The sequence below is a fragment of the Ciconia boyciana genome, chromosome 2, assembly GCF_034638445.1.
Source record: "Ciconia boyciana chromosome 2, ASM3463844v1, whole genome shotgun sequence".
Classification (NCBI taxonomy): domain Eukaryota; kingdom Metazoa; phylum Chordata; class Aves; order Ciconiiformes; family Ciconiidae; genus Ciconia; species Ciconia boyciana.
Genome location: NC_132935.1, coordinates 101,957,049 through 101,972,310, shown reverse-complemented (window position 1 = coordinate 101,972,310; position 15,262 = coordinate 101,957,049). Strand labels below are relative to the sequence as shown.

General features: G+C 38.8%; 1 long non-coding RNA gene across 7 annotated transcripts in view; it reads right to left on the bottom strand.

Moving 5' to 3' along the window:
* LOC140648038 (uncharacterized) overlaps nucleotides 1-15,262 on the bottom strand; it is a 265,166-nt gene that overhangs the window by 245,428 nt on the left and 4,476 nt on the right. The window lies entirely within an intron of this gene.

The following is a 15,262-nucleotide window of genomic DNA, read 5'->3' as shown; positions in this document are numbered from 1 at the left end:
ACAGGGAAAGGTAGGGAGAATTGATACCTCGCTCCTCCCAGGTACTGACTTTGTGGATTTTATTCACAAACAAACCATAGACCTTCAAGGATTCCAGTTCCAACAATTATATTATAAAAGGAAACAAACAAACAAAAAAACCACCCCACAAAAACAACAACAAAAAACTACACAAAAAATACCCAAAACACACCACATGCAACACCCAGAAATCCTGACCGTAGAGTGTACAAGTTGAGATCTAGACCCTGCCAAAATAACCAACCTGAAACTAAAAATCCTAGTATAATGATTAAACAGCTCTCACATAGACAGTCCTCTCTTGTGTATCATTTCTATTACCTCTTAGAGCAAAATTATCAGAACTGAAGGAAGAAATCAAATTCCCACCACACAGACAGGAAAGAAAAGCCTCAAAGAGGGACGTAACACTCTGCTCAGATACTCTATAGAGACAGACCCCCAAATGACATTCCCATTCCAATCGGCACAACTGGTACAGAGAGAACAAGGGTCCTTCCTGGGACTTCATTGCCCTGCATTTCAGAAGCATCTCTTCATCCAGAGGAAAAAGGATCCAACTACAGAAGCAATACAGGAAAGCCTAGGCAGTGCCGAAAGCAAAGCAAACGTTCTTACCACCCCCACAATGCACTCAGGGAAAGGATGCCTACTTCCTACAGCCATGAAAAAAAAACAGCTGTGTCCACTATAACCCAGCCAGGGATAGGTGCCTTCAATTGAGCATGTAAAGTTTCAAATAAATTGCAACTTTAATTATCACAAGGATCACAGTCCCATGGACTGGTATGTCCAGTTTAACTATTTCCTAACATCTTCTTCCTCTACTGCAGTAATACTTCACCCCTCCAGTGTGCAGCCAAAGTCCCACCACAGAGAGACTCCACGCCAAAGCTTCCCCCCCCACACGTTTTTGAGTTGAATAAATTCACACTCCAAATTATTAAAATACATCAGTTAAGATTTATTGCATCCAAGCCTGGACCAGGCAATGTCAAGCAACTACTCAAGTCACCTGCAGTATCACAGCACTCACCAGTGGTATTGCCAGATGCTGAAAAGAGCTTATGATGGGGTTACCTGGGATTATCCCATCAGAGTACTTAGGAAAATGAGATACACTGACCATCTGTCAATTGGATTAAACTGCTGTGGAGGGGTATGTTTTTCAAACTGCATTCCAAAAAAAGTCATACTTCTCGCAACCAAGAACAGAGCAAGAGTGTCTGCTCGTCCTGCCCCTCTTCAACATAATCAGAGCCATGGTCTGAGAGACACTAACAAATACTAAAATAGGTCCCACAGAAGAACTATGTTTTATGTGGATGATATCCTGATTCTAGTCTCCAATCCTCAAAGGTTAATACCCAAATTATAAGAACTCATTGAAAACCTTGGGCACTCGCCCAGATGTGTGAATTTACTGGAACAAGTCCCAGGCATTAGGATTAATTAAATGCACATAAATCAGGACTTGCTTATTCACTGCAGTTTATAACAGCAGTCCCTGGTATTAAAACATCTAGGAATTCTAACCCCGAGAGACTACAGTCAAATAGTTAAACTTGGACCAAATCATCCACAAATCACTAATGACTTAGGTTTAGGGAGTGTCTATGCACTTTCCACTTACTTTGGACAAAAACAAACCTGAGAAAAAGTGCACATACCACACAAATAAATGGTTGTACTCTGGGGACTCCCACACCTAATATTCCAATATTATTTTCAGAATGTCAGGTATGGGGTTTTTTGTCTAGTTTTCAAATCAGAAATAGGCACACAATTACTTTAAGAGTCTTTGACAAGGTCAAGAATAGGAAAAAGGAGAGAGAAAGGCTTAGTAGAGCAGCAACATGCTACTTTTGTAATAAATTAAGCCACACAGCATAAGCTAATTGTGAACAAAATCCAGTAAGCAAGAAAGGTATTTCTCCATCTTCTACATACAGCTCTCTGCACTGGATTCTTACTAACAAAAGAAACCAAATCCTACCTCACACACACATAGAGTTAGATAAATGCCTAACTTCATATACTGAAACAATTCCCTATCTCACCTCAGAGGCCTCAGTATAGTAAAATCCAGTTGTAAGTGAACAGAAACAGAGCCAGAGAGTATCCAATAATACAGAAAGCCAGCTGGAGGGCAACACATCCAAGACATCCAGTTAAGAAACCAAAACCACAGAACCATTTTTACTCATATACAAAACCAACTTATCTAATCTGACTACAATACTGACAATTCTCCAATACATTCACTACACTTAACTAATATAAACCAAAACAAACCCATTTTTCTCCTAAGCATCAAAACATCTCAAAAAATCCAGAGAATACTACTATTTCCTGAGCTAAGCAGCTACTTCATAATGCAAACTTCTCGTGACCCTTCAGAGATGTAGTACAAATCTAATGAAGCAAGAATGGAATAGAGAACTGGCAAAATACCTAACAGCTAAAGCAAAAAGAGCAATAATGAAAATTAAGAGAACATCACACTCAGCCTCCAGTTGCATTTCTACCAATAAAGTTATCTTTAAGGTGCTCAGAGGTCCCAAAGACGTTTTTAGAATATGTAAGCGCTCCCCAATGATCAATGTTAGAGGCAAGAGAAAAGAAAACAAAAACACATGTATTGTTACAAGCTTTTGGAATTATATGAAAATCAAAATCAATGAGATCCTTGTAGCTTCACTTGTTCTTTAAGCAAGTAAAGTACACTCTTGGATTTGTATTTAGTGAACAGACACTCATATTAAAAGGATGTCTATCAGAAGAAGCTTTAGGACATGAAATTTTGCTACACTGGAAATTAAATTATCTTTTTTTTTTAACCTACATTCTGCTCTCTTATCTTCACCCCCATCAAACGAGGCAAAAAAGATGACAAAGGTTTCTATAGTGCACTAGAAAATCTATTTGCAAATGGAAGAAACCCAGACAATTGACAGAAAACCCCAGAAAGATAAGTACCACCGAAATAATTTCCCAAAGCTCATCAACTAAGGGTCCCTGCAGGAAATGTGAATAAAAGGTCAAAGATAAATACACCAACTTCCTTTAAGGTCCCCCGCAATGCATGCATACACACACACAGGTGCTCTCCCTTTTGCTTGGATTTCCACTTTATTTTGTGTTTTCATATGTGCCATAAAATCCATATGCTGAAAATAGTGTTTAATGTAATCTAAGCTTTGTCTAAAAAATCCATCCTCTCTTAATACCAATGTATAGAATTTTTGTATATATCCTGTGTATTGGCACTTAGAATTTGAGATTTGAAGCATGTAATAAATGTAAAACAACAAACCTCCAAACTGCTTTGATGTATGACATTCAACCAAATCAAGTCACATAACCTCAAACTTCACCAGGTAAGCAAACAAAAAGGCACTACAAAAAAATGCATTTTTCTTATTTTACCCTCTTGTATTTAATCACATGTTGTTTGACATAATCTGTAATATATTACATAATTTAAGAATTTAGGAACATAAGAATCAGAAGTGCTTCATTTTATTATAGGAGAACATCACTGATCCTCCCACTTGCAAGAAGATTCAAGTGTGACATTAAACTAGCCAACAAAAGTTGCACTAAATTTCTTCAGAAACATATCAAAGATTCATTTCAGTCTCATATATTTTGCTGATATGGAGATGACAAACAGCAGTAGTTTAAAGAAGTGCAGCTGTTTCTTTGTAGATCTTGGGGTCTATTCTGTAGCCCTCAAAACAGCTGATACTTCACATTATCCACAAAGATACTACTCTGACAGCAGGCTGGTGAATCTGATACGCAGCATTACTCAAAGTGATAGTAATAACCACCCCAGCATAGTTTTTCCTATGTTGTAAATCAGAGACATACAGGATCACAGACTTCCACACAGGCACATTCCAGCCACCTCCTGCATCCACATAAGTTGGCCAAACAAATAAAGGGAAACCTTACTTTTCCCCAGACCTGTTCCACTAATTAATATATTAAAACAAGAAGTAAAAGAAGATATCAAGGTTACTGTATTCCTGCCCCAGTTCTAATGTACTTTACTGAGTATTTCAGGGGATGCACCCAATTTAAAAAAAAAAAATCACATATTAAATACAATCCGTATTCACAGGAATTTGCATATGGATTTCTAGTTAAAGCTATTAATAATAAGCACAGTAAGATTACCAGCAAGTGCATTACTACTCTGCATGCATCAAAGATGCATCTTTGTCTGCCTTTTTCTTCTGCTTATCTACCCTGTTTGGAATGTTAAACTTCTGTGCTATGTAAATGAAAATATTTAATTATGCAAAGCAAAGGGGAAAGGTTTACATTATTATAATTGAGTTAAATTATTTCTGCTTTAAGCTCAAATACTGAGAACATAGCTGAGCATCTGTTAAGAATTTCAAAGTCTTAAACTGCTGCTTTATAGATTTTAAGAGCTACACGTGAACAATTTGAAGCCTTTTGATGTTAATAAAATTACTGTAATATATTCAGTTTTCATGGTTAAAATTAAAGGAAGTCTGAAAGCTTAATGCAAATCCAAGGTGAGAAGCAAATTCAGAAAGAAGTCGCTAGTTTGCTACAATCTTTCAACTCTTGTGGTAACCAGAATTTATCATTGCAAATGAATGAATGAGCAAATGGCTAAGAAAGCTAAAAGTAAAACCATCTTGGGAAAACAGCGCCTTAAGAGCAACCTTTTCACAGAAAGGGGTCTCCTTCAGTTAAAGGAAGACCTTCATAGTTATGTGCTATTGTGTATGTATCTCATTAAAAGGTCAGTGTGACACATTGAAGATTGTAGCCATTTCAAAGGGATAGTTGTCTTCTGTCACACCTAACTGTGCCGAGACACTCCACAAATACTCCAGTGCTATGAGCAGTAAAGCAGGATACCAAAGAATGGCACATTTTTATGAACAAAACTTCATTGAATCTTCACACTGAAACAAATAATCACCAACTCTGCTTTCTACTGCAGTACAGTGCAAATAGTCCAAAGGAGCTTAAATGCTCACATAATTTGGAAGGAGGCAGAACAACACTCCTGTTCTTCCGCCAGCTCCACCTGCTGCAAAGCTGCCGTTTCTCGGATCTGAAACACTGAATTTAGTGGGATACTTAAAAAGATTAAAAGAGGTAACCTAGTTTCTTCCGATGTTCAGACTAAGATGATAGAACATCTTGTCTGTTTACTTGCATTTCATTACAAGGTGGTAACCCTTCTTTTCTCAGATCAACCTCATCATGTTTACCTGGCCACAAAGCTACAATAATCTGCTTCATAGGGAATCAAACACACAATCTGCAAGCAAAACATCTGTTTGGTTAGTCTATGATTTCTGAGATGCACTAGTAGGTGCCCTGCAAAGTTTCAGATGTTCTCTGCCACATTGTGGAGGGACTGCCTTGCTCCTGTGCCATGTAAGTGCTTATGGCCTTTAGCAATGGAGGAGTTTTAAACATTGTCATGTTAACATTTCTGATGCAAAGTCCTTGTCTCTTGACCACGCCTGCCTGTACTGTTCAAGTGAAGCTCCACTGACTCTCGAGACCTGAGACCTTCCACTCACCCAGGCTTCCTCAGGCAGGGAAAGCAGCAGCACTCAAAACACTTATTCAGTTGCTCATTGCCATTCAGATGCTGATGGTTTAAATAAGTAAGTAAACGTGGACAGCATCTTTTGGTTAGAGGTCTGATCAGACTAACTTGCCTTGCCCATCCCGTACCCTGGAATACCTGTAACAGCCGAGCAGGATGCCAGGACTTGGCACAGGCTCACAGCTATGTTGGCAGCACCACACCATCATCTCCTCAGAGGCTGGGGGATTATTTTGAAAAAAAGGATGATGGAGTCACACTGACCACTCCACAATTACAACTTAAATTTGCCTTCCACTATAGGCCCAGTTCTAATGCTTCTCTCAGGGCAGAGATAGATGAAACTACTTAACTAAGTCCAAGCATGCATACTTGTAAATGTTTAGCTGTGTTGTTAATATCAAATTACTTGGGTTCTGAATACAAGCAGATTTGAGCTTTTTACACCACTGTTTATGTATGCTTTCTTTGGGTAACCCAACACCGGACAGATTTTTTTAAGGTTAAATCAGTGTTACAGTATCCAATCCTAACTCCAGCATTTCTACCAGATTTCTCACTTGGCACAGGCTACACTGTATACTGTACTGCATAATCTGAAAGCTCTGCCTCACTTGCTTATCCCCCACACACCCCCCCAAAGAAAAAACCTCACACCACTGAAGGCATTAAAATGCATTAAGCTGGATGACTGCAAAATGTCATGAGTCCTTACCGACTCCACGGTTTAAGTGTGGGTTTTAATAGAGGTAATATTTCTTCATTGCTAGCCACTGCAAGATTTGTTACCTACACAATGACTCAACTATGACATCTTTTATGAGTGATATGTTAAACTAATTAACATTAACCTAGCAGAAGAATCAAGCATAAATTAGAGACCATTTCAGTTAAAGATACAGAAAGCTTCTATATTGATGATTTTCCCCAAATGAAAGACTTTGACCCCTGAAGTATGAGATTTCATTTTAAGATTAATATTAAACTGATTCAGAACTCTTATGCTGAATTTTTTCAAATACAATTTCTACTTATTTCAATTTCAACATAAAATAGTAAGGCATATGCAGCTAGCATAGCAATTCTAAATCCAAGAATTGGAGAACCAAGACAGGACAAGAACCAAAAACTGTAAAAGAAATTAAATATTCTATTATGCTTAATGAATTGTTTGTTCTCCTTCCCACTTGGGAAAACAAAAAAAAGACAGCCAGTAATGCCTATAGATTTTGCCAGCTCTGCTATACAGCAAGTATGGCCCTATGCCCAAATGCAGGCATCAACTGTTCACAGCAATGTTCCTCAGAGTCTGTATTTCTCATCTTTGAACACCCAGACAAGAAGTGGATTAAGTCAAAATTAACTAAAAATACATATGACAACATTTGTTGTCCAACAGATATGCCAATATTCTTCCAATCAGTGCACCCTGGTTCTCTTGAGACATGCTAAGTGGCTGCATCTCCCTCAAAAGCTAACTCCTATCAAGTATCTTTCTGGCAAGTGGTTATTAAACTATATTCAACCCCTGCCTCTCCACAGAGATTCTCTTTTTGTTTTTCACAGAAGAAATTGATCTTACCTAAGCAGAACTAGAGATACTCTATTTCACTTACTGTGTTTTGTGGTGATGGCAGTGTACGATCCATAACAAGTTTTTGCCAAGAAGTTAATCCAGGCACTGACCTGAAATAACAGGGTCTACTTCATACCTCTCTTCAGCCTGGAAGCATTCAGAATAAAAAAATAAGAATAAAGACACCCTACTCCTCTTACACAAATCATGGCCATAAACCACTGCCCATGGTAGAAAACAACAGGAGCAAATGTTATATGCAAAATGGCTCCTGGCAATTCCTGGGCTGTTTGCACAGCACTACTCACACTAAACAACAGAAGCCTAGAACATACGCTGCTTTAATTCAGCAAGCGTCACTCAGATACACCATTTCTGATACAGCAGAGCAACAAACCAGAGCTCCCCTCCCCTTCATGTTCAGAAACTATCTACCAAACTACAGTGTGTCCACAAATCCTTATTTTTAATAATGCTATAGACATTTTTCAATGTCTAGAATATGGTCTCTTACACAGTTATTGGACAGCCTAACCATGCTTCACAGGACTGTACTAACACTAAGAAAAGGCTCAAGATGCATAACCCTGGGCAACAATCGCAAACACACAAGTCTGCAAAAGAATTCTTATTCTGCCTCTTCTGTCCTACTCTCACTCTGATCCATCGTATCTTAACTTACTGCCTTTTGCAACAGTGTTCAGGACAAAAAACTATTTCAACTGCAACACGCAATCCAAGGTCAAAGCGGGAGATTGATTTTTTTGCATTTGCAAATGCAAAGAAATCAGTCTGGGAATGGTTCTAGTCTTCCTTTGCAAACAACCTTTCACTTGTCTCAGAGAGCCACTAATACCTCTACCCTGCGTGAAGTCCACAACAAGTAACATTCCACACATAGTTTTGGTGGCACTCACAACAATTCTTACTGAAGATGTTAAAACAAGATATTAAAAAAAAAAATTTCCTCTAGCAACTTCAAGTTGCTAAGTTCACTGTGCATAATTTAAAGCAATTAATTCCATCAAACCAACATATATAGGTATGTACATACATATATACATTATACATAAACACATTAAAAAGTTAAGCCAGATTGATTACCAGTTAAAAAACTTATTTTTTTAGTGTTTGTCAGAGCTCCACTTCAGATATGCCGTGCTGCTTTTCAGTGGTGTCTTTTGGGGGAGGGAAGGGGAGGAGTGAGCAGTATGCCCGAGATCAAGAAAGTGTTTTACAACTGATTACAGTGAATTCTTTCAGTATATACCTGATCACTACTAATTCAATAGACACTTTCCCATTATATGTTTTTTGACTGATCAGAATTTACATGCAGGATGTATTTTATGAAACAAGCTGGTAAATTGGAACAGGGCACGTATTTCATTTTGAGTAGGTAGAAAACAAAACAAAAAGGCAACACAGCTTAGAAGACCACCGACACAAGATGACAGAGGCAAGGTTTGGGAATGTACTAGACGCTGCTTCAAACAGAGGGGAAAACCCACCCGTCTCCTTCACGAAGCTGCCTCAGGCACCACACCTTTGTTTTTGGACTGTATGGTGTGCATGTGTACATGTCTGTATATATATATATTTATATCTAAAATATAAGAATGTAATGTACATGTATACACACACACACAAAGGCTCTGGTGTCCGACTTGCTTTTCCAAAACCCCCGATGGTCCATATCACCACTGAAGTCAATAGCAACTATTATTTGGCTCTGCTGCAAATTGACCCAGATGACTGGATTTAGACACAGCAGCTCAAGTGTTGGTGGCTAAACAGGAAAAAAGTGTACTGTGTAACTCAAACTGGCTGATGAAAATATTTCAGGTATTAGTTTTAAACTACTATACACTAAAGTGCATACAAGGAAGGTGTTAAGTATGCATTTAAATAACACATTTAAAATAAACTAGCATCTAATTAATCTTGCATCTAGATGTATTGTGTGGTCCAAAACCAATCTCAACGGACATTAAGCAAATTGTCCATTCATTTCTTTGGGAAGAGGGAGCAACTGTCTCTTACTGTTGCCTTTAAAACTTCCTTTTCAGTCCTATTACTAGGTGAACTGCTGTCATGAACATATACCAAGTTATAGCCCCCTTCCTCCACTGCCCAAGTGCTGGAATTCCTGCAGGAGATATACATCAAACCCTCTCTAGCTAACTCCCATAGCTGATGTATAGAGAGTAACTAAGTTGACAATATAGATTTTTACAGGGACAGCTAATTTGTTTTTGCAGGCTATGCTCCCATTTATGCTTTAAAAGCAATAATCACTCAACTTTTCTCTCAATTTAAACAAAGTTTTTCACAATGCATTCAAATCATCAACTAAATTAGGCTGGAAATGCTCATGCATCAAAGTGTCCTGAAGATGGATGATAATATTCAAATATCAGGTGTTGATACCATGGAGAAGAAGCTATTTAAAAAGAAGAAATGGCAGTTAATCCAAATCTGATAAGCCAAACCATGATCTAGGACACAGATTTTAACCATATGCAAAAGGAAAGCTTTAAACTGATGAAGCCACGTAATGCATAGATTTACAACAATAAAAATAATGTATACAAATCCTGAAGCTGAAAGGTATCTACATGATAAAGAACAAGCTTTTGGGTTTAGAATTGCAAAAGAAGGAATGAAAGAAACATAAATGTAATGAATTTCAATAAACAAAAAAAGCAAGCCACTGAAAACATGAAGTTGTGAACCAGAAGCAAACTTCCTTCCAATGTCTGCTTCTCAGTAAGGACCCATGCCTAAACATGCTCCACAGGTCCAGTCCAGGAGCTCGAATGAATAAAGCTACTGTCTATATTGCATCATAAAACTTTGAATATGGCAAGCTTAAGCCCTAGAGATAGCACACCTTTCATCATCTATCTTACCTTCTGTTTTTTACCAATAAGGCTACACACCTTCTGTAAGGGGAAGAGTGTCTCTTCCAACACCTTTACAGTTTCCAACACTTGAAGCCCAAAGCCTTTAAACAGCTTCTCTACAAAGCACAACTGAGTCCATGTTCACACCCCACAAGGGAGGCCAGGGAAAAGCCCTCTGAGATACTACCAGCTCAGGTCAGCTCCAGCACCAGCAGAGCTGAAGCCACATCATACACAAGCTCAGCTGAGAAGCAACAACTAACCGATCAAGTCCAGTAGCACCATTACACAGTTAAAGTAGCTTACAGGCCTAAATTAACGCCCTGCGTGGCACTACACCAGCCTGCACAAAAGCAGCGAGTTGCTTAGATACACCTCAGTGTTTGCTGCATAATCTAGGGTACCTTCTTAGGTATTCTGGAGACATCACAACTTTTATTATTTTCAGAGCATATATGCACAGAGCAACACTGATACCAACCAAAAACCCATTTGCAAATTCTGAAAGATAACTAAACGAGCAGCCACACAAAGTCTCACCTCTGAGATAATCTCAAAACAACATATGCAATTCCTGAACCACTTACCTAAATGATTCTTGCCTTGCACAGTATTGCAAAGCCAAACAGAAGAAGCTAATTTGTATCCTCAACTGAAGATTGCAGTTATTTTGGGAGCAAATTTAATTCAAAACATGCAAAGCTAAAGTTAACTTGTTTCTGTTTAATGGTGTACAAGGAAACAATTTTATCATACACCAAAAAGAAGCCAATACTACTGATTCCCGAGATATTTATAACCTATGCTACAGCCATTTAAAGATTTCACTACATTTTCCCATTAGAAATGCTCTGATGGCACAGGCCTCCAGACACATAAATTATGACAAACAGCTTCTCATCCATTCCCACAAAATCTCCTTTCTCTATCCCATCAATCACTAGTGACTAGCCCTAGTTTTCAAGATGCCACAACCACTTCCTTTCCTCACTGATCATCACTGGTTCACAACTAAGTCAGACTCCATCCTTATCGGCCCAGAATACCCCCTCCCATTGCCCACTTACTAAGTTTTATGACAACCACGTGCCTTCCCCCTCCATGGCCATACACCTCCCATGCCTGCAGGGAATCCCATGCAAACATTCGTGGTTCTACTTCACTGCTTTCCCTCATCTCCGAAGGAGAAGTAATGCCGACATCCAGAGCAACACCACACTCATCTCCCTGTGCAGGACTTAAGGCAAATCATTTGATGTACAAAATGCTTTAGGAACAGTTTAAAAAAAAAAAGCCAAAAACAACCAACAAAAAAAAAACCCCACACACAGAAAAGTGACAGAAAAATTTATAGTGGAACATTTAAGATGTATCAAAATGCAGTATATTTCATGAGGTGGCAACATTGTTCCTAAATAGAAGAAGGGTAGCTTCTTTTTAGTTTTTAAGTACAAAAAAAGGTAATAATTTTGCTATATTTAGGAGAAGCATGCACATTTAGACTAGGTATAAGCATTTTTCTCTTCTTTCTACAGAATTAAATGCAATATACTCTCACTAATCTACAATATTCATAGATATGAATACAGAATCCACACTTGCAGTAGTCTTATAAACTTTCAGAGGCAGCACTGTCCCTGTCCTCACACCAAGACCACAATTAATTTTGTGTTAAAATATTCTTAATCCCCTAGCTTATTCATTTCCCCCTACCAAACCCAAACATGTCTATGCATTTTAATCAAGAAAAGGTCAAGATATCAAGCACAATAGCACCTTACATCAGGCTTCACAAATAGTTTGTGACAACTTTCATGTTACGACAATGCAAGTAAAAAAAAAAAAGAATCAAAATAGAATCTGTTAGTGAGCTGGAAAGCTTCTTGCTATGTAAAATAAATCCAATCAAGAGAAAGAAATCTATTCCAGACACCATATGCCTCTGTCTTGACATAACTGATAGCATTTTACAGAAAGCAGCTCACATGTTGGAAGGCTCCTTTTCATTGTAGGTTTTCATGCAAGTATTTCTCAATTATAACTGTAATAGAATGGAGGGGTGTAAACCCCCCAGATTTCAAGTGGCAGCTCTCGCCTTCCAGCCTTGGTCGACTTTCTTCTACCTCTCTCACCAAATTTGCTCACACAAGCTGAGAAGAAACAAACCATACCCAATGCTTATACTGATTCTGTAAGAGTATCGTACCTCAAGTTACCTGATAAGGCGACAAACAAGTGAAAGCAGAGAAATAAAAAAAGAAAACATCGTATTTGCAATTATGATTTCTACTATATGAAGCTATACGATTAAGCACATGAGATTCAACGAGCATTGAGCAAAATAAAGAGAAAAAAAACAGACACTGTTATCAATACCATTTTCTATGGAACCAAAGCTACAAAGCCAGCTCCATTCTAGAAATATGCCCTGTCCTACAGCTTCTACCTCACCTTCCCAGTGAGGAGCACAAAGTCACTACTTACCATGCCATCCTCCTCATAATTGCACAAGACTGTTTGAGAGCCCTTTCAGGGACTAACAATCGTATTTCTAAAAGCTTTCTCCCAAAATTTTACTCAAGAGTCAAACTGTACCTCTGCATCCAAAGGAGGATGCTCTGGTAAAGCCTCCAGAGAAGGAAGCTCCTTTGTCCTGCACTGCCAGGAGCAGGGCATCCCACTGGAGGAGTGAAAGGCAGCAGGCCCTCAGGAAAGCATCCCAGTCTCCATTTTGTATCAGGAACCAGTGGGGCACACACAGGTCTACAGAAATTTCTACCTCACTTGGGAATTCTGGAGTTCATGCCCCCAAAAAAACCACTTCAACTAAAGGGAAGGAACAATCAAAGAAATAAAATAAAGTCCTTATTGCATTTTCCTTTCTACCTTCCTAGATGTTCGTTGATAGGAAGTTACTCTATATATCACCTCCTCCATCTGCTACCTAAAAACCCAGAAGTTACAAAACCTGCCCTTTTCTCCTCTGCCCATTCCTCACAACGCACAACTCCAGCACTACAATTCACCTACTCACAACACACTGTAAAAGCACTTCTTGCAGCCTGTTAAATCTCTTCCACACTCATGCTCCGTTGGCCTGAGACATCCCCACGGTTAGTCTCACCTCAGTTACACGGAGCAAGACACCTTCTCATGCAACAAAGTGCATTAGCTAGAAGACCTTCTTAACTGAGAGCACAGTTGAAAGGAGGAACCGCTGCTCAGACTGGACTTGATTTAATTTGGTTTAGGTATAAGTTCTGTTACCAGCTTAACAACGACACAGCCCAGGGCAGGCTTATGAGAGGGAGTTCAGAGCTCACCCCCAAGCCCATACTGCCCATGACACCTGCAAGGTCTTCCATCACCTTCCAGGACAGCCACAAGCAAAGCAAGCAATGGCCCAATTGTAACCAGAGACAAACCACAGGAACAATCCTTTTCACACACTTTAGAGCTACAGCGTTAGGGCTCACATACCTGGAACCCTCCTGTCAAGCAGCAGCTCCTCACAGCCAGCCCCCACCAAAGGCAGCAGGGCTGCTTCCTGCCCCAGTTAAGGCAGGTGCTCCCCATTGCCCCTCCTAGGGCCCAGGTGCTGCTCCTTCCCCACAGTGCTCAGCCTCCATCCATCACTTGCCTCGCCTGCTGTTGCTGCCCCTTTTGCTGGGACTGCTCCCAGGAGAAAGGTACAGAGACACTCCAGCCAGGGCCTGCAAAAAGCATTTTCCCCAACCCTGTGCAAGCCCTGCAAGGGTCTCACCTCCCACCAACGCAGCACACCTACCAGATGGGAACTACCGCGCTAAACGTTTCCGAGCTGGCCCTACTTCTCCTCTCTCAGCAGATCTTATCTCCGAATACGAGAATGCTTCTTTTCATTTTATTGGAAACAGACCAAAGAAATTTGAAGACAGATAAATTGTATTCCTCCTCTTTATATCTTAACAGTTTTGTCACCGAGTTATTAATGTTTGAAATGGTCCAGGTATAAACAAACACAAATATATCTAATAATTTGCATAATATATCCTGAATCCTATGGCAATGATGAAATTCAATCTACACAAACTCTCACATTAAGCTAAGATAAGGAGTTGTCTTTATTTACATTAACTGTAAGTAAAAATTCACTTCAGTTTTCAGTGTTAATGAAAATGAATGGCTTTCATGTAGATAAATGAAGTGCACTTTTTCTGTCCAGTTTAGTTTTCCTAAAGAGCCGCAAGTGCCTGAGAAGAAAGTGAACAAGAAGAAAATCTGCACAGAAAGAAAAAAGGAATGCAGTTTTGGTTTCTTTTAAATACAGAGACGTAATGACTGGACTTCTTTTCCAAGACGACACTAGATAGCAGCTCTAAATATTTTTATCCGGCACAATCCATTTACTATTCTTTTTTTCTTCTTTCCACAAACAGCCTAAGACTTTCCTTTTCTGAAACTTCAAAATAAAGACTTTCATATGGCTAACTTAAGTCATGCAAAGTTCAAAAATAGTATAAATGCAGAACAATGTTAAGAATGGAAATCTAAATGTACATTAATTGCGTTCAGTACACAACAAAAAGCTTATCCTCAATAATCAAGAAAATTAAGAGTAGGTCTTTATTAAAACACAGTCAGAACCAGGAAATTAGGACAGTATTGCTTCTTGTATCTCTGTTTACAAGTGGAAAGGATAACAAGTGATTATGCGTTCAGATTTCTATTTTGCTCTAAAGTAGGCCAGCCAGCTCAGCACTTTTCTTAAGATTATGAATACTTGTCTGCCCTACATATGGTATAGGCTGGAACCAATCAGATGAGCTGAAATATGCAGCAAAACCAACTATTTTCATGTCATTCATTTTCAGCTATAAATAAGAAGTGCACAAAACAGGTGAAAGGATCAGATTTTAAATAGTTTTAAAATTTGCTTTGCAATTTTCATAGTTCAGTAAGGGGCTCAATGATTTCCTCACTGCTGAATTAACACTTAATCTAGATTCAAGAATAATTTCTTATTCATGAATAACTCTTTAACAGCTTGTTTTCTCCACTAGTTTTCATTTCATTTTTGTACATCGGTTATCTCATACAATAACAAGAAAACTGAGCAGTGTCTGCATTCAATAGACTTTCACAGTACTAGCACATTCAGGATGCAAA